Raw genomic sequence first — 12,378 nt, forward strand, 5'->3', positions numbered from 1 at the left:
AAATATGACCAACCTTTTAAGGTTTAACTCTAAAGTTGTTCCTTTATGAAGTATTTCTCCTTCTGTGCTCTCAGATCATTGAATTTATTTTTAAAATAGCACGAGATTCTGGTTCAATGATGTGCTAGTGGGTATTTCTTTTTCTACCTTTTAGATCTTAAATTCTAAGCACCCTGAGGAGAAAAGCTTTACTGACCCAAGATTATCATAGGTGGATGGGCTGGGAGTTGAGGAAAAGCAGGTTTCAGAGGTGGCAAAGTTTATTTAAATGTTTTTTAAAATTATTTAAATGTCTTTTTTTTCTTTGCTTATTCTGACTGATACTTGTCATGAGAAGATAATAGTAGGCAAAAATGGGAAAAAATTGCAAATGTGATGAGTCTAAAATGAGATCAGATTATGTGGTAGGTTTGGGGAGAAATATAAGAATTGGAGATAACCACGAACAATTTGTCTCAGAGTTCCTGAGTTTGAAGAAAGATCACATAATCATGATTAATTGTGAATTCACAATGAAACCACATAATGAGATTTTTTTTTTTTAAGTCAGAAAGATGACCTCAATCACTGTACCAGAACTTATTTTTCTGTGCTGGAATACACACCACACGTACACCCTCCCCTCCCCCAACAACAACAACAACAAATAGAACTATATATATATATATATGAAACCAAGCAGAATCAGGACCTTACTGGACAGATGTAAATATCTGCAACCATTGAACTGCACTTGCAAGAGTAGATGGGCTTGAAACCTGGAAACCAGGACAAGAAAACCATCCCTGCAGACATCCACTTCGCTGCAGAAATGTTGGAATGTTTAACTATGGTAAACTCCAGTTTTTCTGGACCAGAGCGTAGTGGAAAAGATTTTTTTTTTTTAAGTAGGCCAAATTTTTCTTGAGTCCCCTCCTTCCTTTTTTCTTTCTCTTCTTTTTGTCCCGTCCCCTCGTCTTTGTCTCCACAGAGTAGCTGTTGGGATGGCGATTGGGTAGCTGCAGGGTCCAGGAGTCAATTCCCCTGCCCTAGTCTGGTTGTAGTGGGTGGGACTCAGCCCAGAGGTGGTTTTCCACAAGCAGATTTCTATGCTGTTTTCCTACACGTTCCCCGAACTAGACCGGAGGCCAAGAGCAGGCAGCAGCTGGGGAGCCGCCCCAAGCGACCTCCACCTGCGCGGAGAGGGAGCGCCGCCCGCAGCGCAGCCAAAGGACCCCGAGTGACCTCACCATGGTGCGTTATAGCCGCTACTTTCTCTTTCAGCTTTTCGGGGCAGGGAAGGGGAGGGGTTCTGGAAAGAAGTCCAGTGCAGGAGGGAGAGGAACTGCCAGGGATCTTTTGGGGTCATCGCAGAGAGAGACACGAGATACAGGGAGAGATCGCCACCAGAACGCTTGCATGGGAATGGGGTTGGAGAGGCACGCGTCCCGCCCAGCCTGTTGAGCAGGTAGACAGGAGTGAGCCCGCGCGTGGGCGCCGCGGCCGCGTGTGCGGTGGGTGCACTCACGCAGGGACCGGCAGGTGCCACCGAGGGTCTCCGCCCCCGCCCCCCGCCTCGCGCGCTGATACCCACTCTCTCTCTGCGTTCGCAGTGCGGATTTGCAAGGCGCGCCCCGGAGCTGCTGGAGATCCGGAAACGCAGTCCCGAGCTCTGCGAGGCCACCGAGTAAGTGGTCACTGCACAGCCTCGCGGGTCGGGCTCCCCAGAGGGCCGGTCGCTTTCCCCGTGCCCCCGGCCTGGGTTCGTCCTCCTCCCTCCATCCCTTCCCCCGGAAGCCTACTTGGTGCTCCCACCTGCCCAGTCCCGGGGGTGTCGGGGGGCCGGGGCCGGTTCCCACGCTGGGAAGGAGCGAGGGAACAAAGGAGACGGCGCCCACGAGCCCGGCTGAGGGCCCGGGGGGACCTACGACGCCCGAAGGGCCAGGACTGACGGGGGTGGGCGCCGGGCCGACCGCGCCGGAGGCTGCGCCAGTGCCGCGGGGCCGTGAGAACGCGCGGGGCGCGCCGGGGCCGCCGCTCTCCCACGGCCTGGGCGCCCCGGCAGCTCCGTCTGCCAGCCCCGCGCGGCGCCACGGCCTCAGGCGCACGGGAGGGCGAGCTGGAGCCGCAAAGGGGCCCGGGACCTTAGAGCCTGGGCGTTACTGCAACTTCGTCCCGCGTGCGGCGGCGTGGGTGAGCCATTCGCCCTCCTGGAGAGCAAACAGCTACAATCTAAGGATTGCTTATCGAAAGCAGCCAGGAAACTTGCCGTGGGGCTGCTCGAGGGGCTCAACTGAAGAGTAAGTGTGTGTGTGTGTGTGTGTGTGTGTGTGTGTGTGTGTGTGTGAGTGTGTATGTGTGCGCGCGCGCCCCTGTGTTAATTACTGCATGGCAGTCTAATTTCTGTTGTCGTTCTGACTGCCCCACCTGGGGAAACAGTGCCCAAGGGCTCACCACCGTCTCTGCCCGTCAGGAGGTCCGTGCCTGGAGCCTGTAATCCGTGGGCTGAGCAGCCTCACTGTGACATTGGTGTAAGGGGCTAGGAAGCAATGGGGTCATGTGGTTTCCGGCTATGCATTCATGTGTCTTTTTTTTTTTTTTTTGCTCACTTGTTTTCACAATTGATCCTTCATTTTGCACTTGATAAGCAGTTTACATCTTCTGAAGTAAACCAGAAGGTTGTACATTTCATATGTATATGTATATAAATATAAATGAAGCTATATATATATTAAATTAGAGCTTCATTTATAACGTATCAGTAGTGATTTTTCAGGGTTAGTTCTCTGATGGTGATTTCATTAAATGTCCACCTACTTATTAGCACTAGTCTTGGTAGGAAAATCGTTAACCCTCTGGCTACATATATAAAATTTTGAAGCACTTAATGATAGATGTAGATTTAATATCTTCGTTCATAAGATACAGTTAATCTGTTGCTTTTCCTAATATGGTTATATTTTTTCCTTCAGCTGTGGTATTTCAGGTACTATATTATGAAGAGTGGTCAAAACCATTAACAACGTAAAAATAATACGAATGTCTAAAATTCCAAAGCAAACCTTATTGGCCAAAAAGCTATATAACTTGACTGCTTTTCAGAGGAGGTTGCCTGTGCGGTCTGTGTTCCGTTCAGTTACCAAACAGCTCGTTCTGTGGCTGTGCCTCCAGGAGTCCTGACGTCCGTCCCTGAAATTGCATTCACACATCTGAGTTGCTGCATTTTTAGGGAAATAGTCCAGAGCCCTCAGATAGCCAAAGAGGTCTGTGACTCCACAGAAAAACAAGAACCACAAAGTTAATATATAAGGTACACTTTTTCTTGTCAAAACAACAGGCTTCCTACATAAAGCCTTCTGGCAGGAGAGCAGGAAAATTTCTAGAATAAGTAGTGTTACAATAATGAGACATGTCATTGAAAATAGACCCACCTGTATGATTTTAAAGGTCAGATAGGAAACTTAGGTAGGTGCAATTTATTTAGTATAAATTTATAATGAATAAATGGGTATCTTCTGTTTCTTCTTGGACTATAAGATCTCTTTCTAGTCTGGTGTATGACAAAGAAATAAAATTATATTTCTCTCTTTGAAACCCAACAAAAGTATAAAGTACTTACGCTTGCTGTGGTGTTTCATAGTGTATGAATGCAAAGAGCCCCTTACAGGCCCTGTTTCTAGACGTCCAGGGAGAAAATGACTGGTCTAAGACAAATGTCATTTACAGAATGCAGAAGAAATATAAAGATATTCTACTTATACCTGGCAACGCCAAAGGAAAAAGAAATGTGGAAAACTTCAAATGCTTAGTACTAATATTTCTTATAACTATGGTTTATTAAATTGATCTTGCTCTAAGGTGTTATTTTGAAACCTGTTTTAGTTAACATTACCTTGTACTAAAAACTAAAGAAGCAATAAGTGAAATTAATTTACATTATGAATATGCCAATAAAATATTATATGACTAAAGGTCAACAGTTTGGTCATAGACACTTTCAAGCAAAAAAATCTTTATCTGGCATTGCTTTTATGATTTTGTCTGAAACCATACAAGAGAAATTAAATTCTATATTCACATTTGTAGGCTGCATTCCCCAACAATTAATGTGAGTATAGGGAAGAGAATACTGACATTTTTACAAGTTAATTTAAAACAACTGCTATACCCACAAAGTCTCTATTTAAACTTTTTCTGAAATAGATAAAAATCAAATTAGCCTTAAGAATTTATCTCTTCAGGTAAAGAGAAATGATTTAAAGCAAAGCAATATTTGAAAATTCCAAGCCAAAAAGTATGTTACTGATGGGGTAAAATTTTGGAGGAAATTATTTATTCAGAATATTTCTTGTATGTCAGATTTTCCAGAAAGTTTCTATGCTTTTCTTTTATCTGCTAGGATATATAACTTTTATAGTACTGATTTTCTATCACTTAAATTATAAATATTTACCCAAGCAACTTTTTTAAACATTACTATTTATTACTTTTCTGCATAGTTGTAGAAACTGATATTTTTAATTCTAAATTATCACTAATGTCAATGCTTATTAGTCTCTAGACCATCTAGATTTATTCAGTAAGTACTGATTAGGTGCCTGTCCAATAGTTTTGTTTTGGATATCTTCATTTTGACCTGATGGAAGAAGAGGTTTTGGCAATTTTTAGATGAACAAATTTAGTTGCCCATAGAGTAGTTGACTTAGTTTGTCTTGGAGTAATTTTTTGGCTATCCTGACTCACATTTGCTTCTGTTTCTCTCAAACAGTTTGGCAGTATCTGACCTATTCCATATTTTTCCTCTCTCTCCTCATTTCAGGACAATAGGTTTTATCTTCCTATGGATAGAATTATTTGCAAGGAGTGAAGAGCTGTAGACTACATTATAAAACTCGAGGGTCTCTGGGTCATGGCTTCGCGCCTCCCCCCCCCCCCCAGCCCCATCCCTTACCATAAATATGTGATTCTCACTGCTCGTAATTACTAACTTCACCAACCTGGAATGCTTTCTGGCCATTAATAATCTTTTATTAAAATGAACCCCCCCCCCCTTTCAGAAAATCAAAGGCAACTCAAATTAATTAGCTCACATACCACCTCGTTCTTCTCACCACAGTAGGAATTAGCAAGAGGCCAACAGAAGACAATGGCTTGGGGAGTGAACACCCTGGGGAGAGAAAGTTGGGTAGATCGAGGAAAACATCTTAATCCTGAAATTATTTCCAGGTCTGACCTAACCTACATATTCCCTTTTGCTATGCTACGTTGCATTACAAATACTTGTTTAAGTGTCTGTATCTTACTGAACTCCAGCCTCCCTCAGTATATTCATCATTGGACTCAGTGCCTGGCACAGAGGAAGTGTCTAATAAGTATAACTGTGTGATTCTTGTAATTATTGAATTAAGGTTTTTTTATGCCTTGATCCTATAGGTTGGTCTGTTTAAGAACGTAATTTGAAGAATGATATTCATTTTGCAATGACCCTACATGGAATATTATGGTTTTCTCTCAGAGATGCCTTGCAGCCTATTCAGAACTGCTTGTAAACTGTATTTCTCTCACCATGGCCCAATCACCCGTTGTCTTTCTAAGTTTACAACCTTCATTAATGTTATCTATCCTGTCCCCATTACCAATGCTTAATGACCTGAGCATTCCACTTTCCTTAGGAATCTAAAACAATGGAGGTTTTTCTTTCTTCACTTTAGTCAGCTGGAATTTTTCAGGACTTCATTGAACAGCTGTGTGTTTGGCTTTCTCAGGACCTAAACCTGCTTCCCTTTCCTTCAGGCATCCACTGGTATTCACCCACCTAGGCCTTCACATCACTCAGAATCACCGCAGCTGAAAAGCGGAGAATCTCATATTCTCCTTCTGACCACAATCGCCTCTCCTTCCAATAATTCCACTCACTCGCCGTTACCTGACACCAACCTCTTCCATTATTTTTCTTTGACTACCCTTAATCTTCTCATATTTCTCTTTTTACTTATCACAATCGTCTTAGCAATGTCAACTCTGCTCCAACCCTCAAACCTCCAGCCCCTAGAACCTGATTAACTCTAACCTGATTCAGTTCAAGGGATGGTTAACAGTCCTTGGAATCTGTTTCTTTCTTAGATAATTCCATATCAAAATCTCTATAATACATGTTACAGACTTTTCCAGGTTTTCCAGTCCACTCAAATTATCCTTACTCTTTTCTTCCTTAGCAGATAAAGTTATTTCTGAATTCATAGAGAATATGAAGATTAATTTAGGCAAACTATCACGATTGATCTTCAATGTAGGAGGCATGTCTCTATGTCTTCTGTTCTTAGCCTAAGAGCTCTTTTCTTACATTGAACTATACTATTTGTCTCTATCAATTTATATCCCAATTTTTACCTCTTAGAATACCTATACAAAATGCTTTTATAGATGACAACTCTTCTAGTCCCTTTGGTAGTATTCAGTTCCTTCAACTCATCCTGAACTGGCAAGGTTTGAGAGTCTCATTCGTTCTTTGCACTCATACTACACTATTTAATTATGCATCTTTTTTTGCTTCTTCTTGTGCAAATGTACTTCTCCACAATTGTACACTTGGCCACTGGATTTGGGACTTTTAAAAATACTGCAATTAAATTTAACCTTTACCTTTAGTTAGTCCATTGTTTCGGAAGGTCAAGCTATTTTTGGATTCTGAGTCTATGATACAGATTAGCAATTCTTCCCAATGTAGAGGCCTTAACAGATTTGGTCAGGAAGTAATTAATAGCTTCTTCTGAGTAAATGTGTAGATTGCTGAAGTGAAAGGACTTTTGGCATGATCCTGGCCACTTTCCTCTTACTTTTCAAGAGTCCATGAATTAGTCCCTTTTATAAGGCTGTTCAACCAGTTATATAGTCAAGTAACTCTGTTTCCTCAGAGTTTACATTCCTTTGTGTGGCCCAGGAGTATACTCTCACACACTTGGTCGAATTCCTTGCTGAAATGCATTTCTACTTTCTGCAGAATAGATATCAAGTAACCTTATTAAAACCAAGAGGAAATAACACTAGCTTGTAGGTAATGACACTTCTCATTTTAAGTGCTCACATTCCATAGTTTTAAGAATCTTTTGGGAATCATGTATGGAATTAATGTCAAGCTCTCTGGGCTGGAGTTGCTGGAATCTACCTTCTCTATTTTGAAAATTGAGACAGTGGCTCTTTGTTCTCTGTAAACCATTCTATTTACTGTAGTATCTGTAAAGATAATTTAAAATTTTCACTTACCGTATCTACAAATGCTTTCAGTACTTTGCAGTATAATTTCTCCAAATTAGTGAAATCAAACTCATTTAGAATATTTAATGTCCTGCTATATCTTGGGCTTTAAATTTTATAATTTTTAAATTTTTGTCTTACTTTTGCCAGCATGAATATTATTTTTTGATGAAACAGAATAAGAATAGAGTATTATTATTTGAATTTCTTCATCCCACCCATCAGTGAACTTTCTATATCTAATAAAAATGCCATTATCACCACTTTATCTAACAATATTAACAAGAAGGAAAAGAATATTCTTTTGAATTTGTAATTTTTGAAAGCTTAACTTGTTTTATGTTTTATGACACTCTTCTCAGAGGTCTGTCACCTTTTGTACTTCTCACAATGAAGTTTATAATGGATTATGCTTGTCACTGCCAGAGATACAAACGAAGTTTACCGAACGGTCCCTGACTTGAGGGAATTCAAAGTCTGCATGTGGAGATAAGAAAACCCAGAAATAGTCTCAGAATTATACATGTCAGCACTTAACAATCAGCTTAATATTTGTGGTGCAATTTTAATAACTGCTAAGCAACTTAAAAGAAGGGAGAGAATTCTGCAAGATGGAGATATTGAAGAAGGCTTTCTAGATAACATGGAGCACTTGTTGAGATTTTAAAACAGGACCAAGGTGTTGGACTTGGCAGGACTTGTAGGGTTTAAATACAGAGAATAGTGGAGGAGTGTTTTCTAGACAGAGGGAAGGAGCATCACAGAAAGCAGGTGAGTATTGTGTGTGAGTGTGAGTGTGTGTGTGTGACCAAGGCTGTGTGTGTGTGTGTGTGTGAGTGTTGTGTGTGTGTGAGTGTGTGTGTGTGTGAGTGTGTGTGTGTGACCAAGGCTGTGTGTGTGTGTGTGTGTGTGTGTGAGTGTTGTGTGTGTTGTGTGTTGTGTGTGTGTGTGTGTGTGTGTGTGTGTGTGTGTGTGTGACCAAGGCATGGAAGGAGAAAGGGTAACACCAAGTCTTTTTAAGCCACAGCTTTGAAGTATTCCTTTGGGAAAATACTACTTCCCTCCCCCTTTTCTAGATTTTGTTTTCCCTTTCTAGATCTTTGAGAGGCCCACTCATCCTTTAAATCTCTACTTCTCAGAAACTTTTCCTGACCTTCCAAGTCTGAATTGAGTGCCTTCTATGTTTTTCATCAACTCCCTGTACTTCCCTATCACATTAAGCTCTAGTATAATTGCTGGCTGAATTGTCTGTTTTCCCCATTAGCCTGATACTCTGTGGGAGCAGGTATTATTTCTGTTCAGTTCTCATTCTATTCACAGACACCTAATAGAAGTGCTCCATGAATCATAAGCACTCAGTAAAAATGTGTGAGATGATATGGGCCTGCTTGGAGCAATGAGGTTATGCTGGAGAATATTTATAAAAAGACTGAAGGTAAAGAGGGGTTAGATTACAACAAGACCAGAATGGCAGGCCGACTCTGCTGTATTAGGTCATGTGGAACCATTTTGTTAATTAGATCTTCATAAATCAGTTTCAAACTATCCAAAGTTAGACATGCATTTCTAGACTTAATGAGGAAATTTGTCTCCTTACCTTATATCAGGTGTTTCTGTTTGTGAAATTGAGAAACCCTGTAACTTAAATACTTTGCGTTTTTTATTAGAGAAAATTTGTTATTTTACTAATCTAGTTTTATATGTATGCTCTGAAATTGTCAGCTGCTTATTGTTCTCAATTTTCAACCAGTTTGTATTCATGCTGTATTATAATTAGTTAAGTTTATGGTTTATACATTGTTAGTAAAACATAGGACAGGGAATTTCAATGTTTCATTAAGTTGTGTAATTGTGTGTGTAAAGTTCAATCAATATAGCAACATTTTTGAAGTATTTAGAAGGTTACAAAAGTAACCTGGAAGTATTTAGATAACACAATAACATCAGTACTTGCTAAGTCAAGATTTCAAGCAAGGTAGATTGGATTAACATTATCCATTTGAAAATTCGATTAGTTTTCCCAGTGAAAACTCTTCGGTTTAAAACTCTTTTAATGTTTTAAAATATTTGCAGTCACTAAGTGTAAGTAACATTCCTCTTTGTCCACTTCTACCCCAAATAACAATTTAATATATCACAACACTTATTTCTGTGGTTTTTTCCCCTGTGGTAGCTACGGAGAATAATATTCTTTTTCTTGTTAATCCTCATCCAAGGATATTTTTTCCCATTGATTTTTAGAGAGTGGAAAGGAGTGTGTGTGTGTGTGGGGGGGGGGGGCTCGGTAGGGGGAGAGAGAGGGAAACATCAATGTGAGAGAGACACATCAATTGGTTGCCTCCCCCACAAGTCTCGACTGGGGCTGGGGATTGAACCTGCAACCCAGGTACATGCCCTGGACCGGGAATTGAACCCAAGACCCTTCAGTGCACAGACCGATGCTCTAGCCACTTAGAAACACTGGCCAGGGCTGAGAATAATATTCTTAAGATCTTTTTGTGATGTTTTATGCTAAAAGATATTCAGCATTGGTGTGTAGGACAGCTTCGATATTTCTTGACCGAGTTTGTACTTTGGTTGGATAGCAAATTATCGCAACTGAAGTTGCTGCCTTTTCCCTCTCTTCTCCCCCCATCCCCCTTTCAAAGCTATCAGAATTTATCCTGCTTTGACTGGGTTACCACCTAGAGCTCACCTGCCCGCTTGGCCAAGAGCAGAAAGGACATAAATGAGGGGTATTGTGAGGCCACCCCCTCACAAAAGTTTCCCTCTCGTTGTCCTGCCCCAGGGCCTAAAATGCCTTTGGACTGCTGCAGTATTTTGAATTGTATCTCTTAGAGACCAGGGGATAACTGTTTTACCCAGAAGAGCGCCACAACCTTGTTTGCCCAACAGCAGAAATCACTTATCATGTCCCCGTCTGCCTTTCGTTAAGAGCATGGTTTCTTAGACGTAGATTTTTAAAGTTAACAGAAAAAGGAAACCAAAAGACCCAATATGTGGGGCGTAGACAAGAAAGGTGGCTACAAGTTGGGGGCATTGGGCAACTCTATGGTGCTCAGCAGGAAGAGGAAGGGTAATAGAAAGCAGAGAAAGTCCTAAAAAGAACTGTTTCTTCTCACTTTTGTTCCCTGTTATCTTCATTGCCAATGAAGAGATGTTCCAAGGGGGTGGGGGTGTTTAGAACTTTTTTTCTCACCAGCAGGTTGTGGCCTTCATTATCTATTTAAATCAAACCAGAGTAACATCGGGTTAGTTACCTGTATCTTCCTATCAGGTCTGTTTTCATGCCTCGTGGAAACTGGTAGCTGCGTGTTGTCACAGTCCATTTTACACACAGTAAAATGAATGGTGCCTGCTTGTGATTCTTAACATCAGCTGTCCTTGATAAATAATCATTGGGCAGTGTTAACCATCAAGAGGTTTTGCTTCATACCATGTGCTAAAGGCCATGTTAAGTGGTGCAGGAATCATGCACTGTTCATCACTTCAAACAGGTGATCTGACGGCCTCGCTCTGCCACCCACTGTCCGGGTCATTTGCTTACTGGAATATGATGTTAGAGCCAAATTGTCTCCACTGTAATGTTTACCTTGATCCTTTTTGTTTCTGATGTTAGGCTTCTTATATACTTTTTTTTTCTACAGTATTTTTCTTTTTCTCTTTTTACTTTTTTATTGAATTTATTGGGGTGACATTGGTTAATCCAGTTATATAGACTTCAAGTGTACAATTCTATGATACATCATCTGTATTGTATTGTGTGTTCATCACCAGGAATCAAGTCTCCTTCCATCACCATTTATGTCCCCTAGACTTTCTTCTACCTCCCCCACCAACCCTCGTAATTACCCAGCTGTTGTCTGTGTCTATGAGGTTTCCTTTCCTTTTATCTATTTCTATTTCTCAGTGGAAACTTCCTGTTTATGTATGCTACCCAACTCTGCCACTGGATTCTGTAACATATTTATCATGGTTATTTTTAAGTTCCTATCTGATAACAACAGCTGGGCCAATTTTGGTTGGTTTCTATTCATTGTTTTCTCTTTACCCTGGGTTACTTCCCCCCCCCCCCTTCACGTGTCATATATGTGTCACATGGGTGTATGTGTCTTATCACACATGTATATTAATTAGCCTGCAAATATGGAAGAATGAGTCAAGCTAAGTTATGGAGCGCCTCAGGATTCTAGTCTGTCATATATCACTTCCAAGTTTGATAAACATTAACCAGTTTCTCTTGACCTCTGTCTATGGGAGATTCTGTCACTTTCTACCACTTGATCTGGGCTGAAAGTAACCATGACTCTCATCTCTCCTAGGGCTTGTTATTTGTTTATTTTGGAATCTAGATCATTTAGGTTTCTTTGAGTCCTTGACTGAGTTGTGTTTTTTTTGTGTTTTTTTTTAATGACTTGGCTAATGTATAACTTATGTACAATAAACCTCACAGATGTGAACTATGCAATTGAATAAAATCTGACAGATGTATACCTCTGTGAAACCACTACCACAATCAAGATAAATAACATTCCCATCACTCCTAAAAGCTTTCTGGTGTTTCTTTCCAATCAGTTCCCCCTCCTACTCTGTCCCTAGACAATCATTGGTCTTCTTTCTGGACTTACAAATTTGTTTGCAGTAAACAGATTTTATTTATTTATTTATTTTTTAATCTTTATTTATTTATTTTTTTAAATCCTCACCCCAGGATATTTTTTCCATTGATTTTTAGAGAGAGTGTAAGGGAGAGGGAGAGACAGAGAGGAACACCAATGTGAGAGAAACACATCGATTGGTTGCCTCCCTCATGCCCCAGACCAGGGCCAGGAGTTTGCAACCGAGGTCCATGCCCTTGACCTGAATCGAACCCAGGACCCTTCAGTTTGCAGGCCGATGCTCTATCCACTGAGCCAAACTGGCTAGAGCTGCAGTAACCAGATTTTATATAAAAGTAATATTACCATATACAACCTTGTTTGTGTGAACTCTCACTCGGCACAATTATCTGTTGCATATATCTGCTGAGTAATAGTTTTTTACATGTATGGCTATACAACATCATTTTATTCATTTACATGATGAAAGACATTTCAATAGTTCTGGTTTTTAGCTATAACAAATAAAGTTGCCACGAACATTTAC

At 40.7% G+C, this 12,378-nt stretch overlaps 1 protein-coding gene across 4 annotated transcripts in view; it reads left to right on the top strand.

Annotated features, from left to right (window-relative positions):
- The first annotated feature begins 979 nt into the window (after nucleotides 1-979).
- Nucleotides 980-12,378, top strand: part of GUCY1A1 (guanylate cyclase 1 soluble subunit alpha 1) — a 52,844-nt gene continuing 41,445 nt past the window's right edge. Inside the window, exons 1-2 of one of the 4 annotated variants that reach the window (XM_079772044.1) lie at nucleotides 980-1,233; nucleotides 1,593-1,666. The gene's annotated coding sequence lies outside the window, so the exon portion shown is untranslated. Of the gene's footprint in view, nucleotides 1,234-1,327; nucleotides 1,494-1,592; nucleotides 1,667-1,928; nucleotides 2,280-12,378 lie in introns of those variants that run through there. The other 3 variants (XM_079772043.1, XM_079772045.1, XM_079772046.1) reach the window with 3 other exon arrangements.

Source organism: Cnephaeus nilssonii (genome assembly GCF_951640355.1).
Source record: "Cnephaeus nilssonii genome assembly, chromosome: 5".
Taxonomy (NCBI): domain Eukaryota; kingdom Metazoa; phylum Chordata; class Mammalia; order Chiroptera; family Vespertilionidae; genus Cnephaeus; species Cnephaeus nilssonii.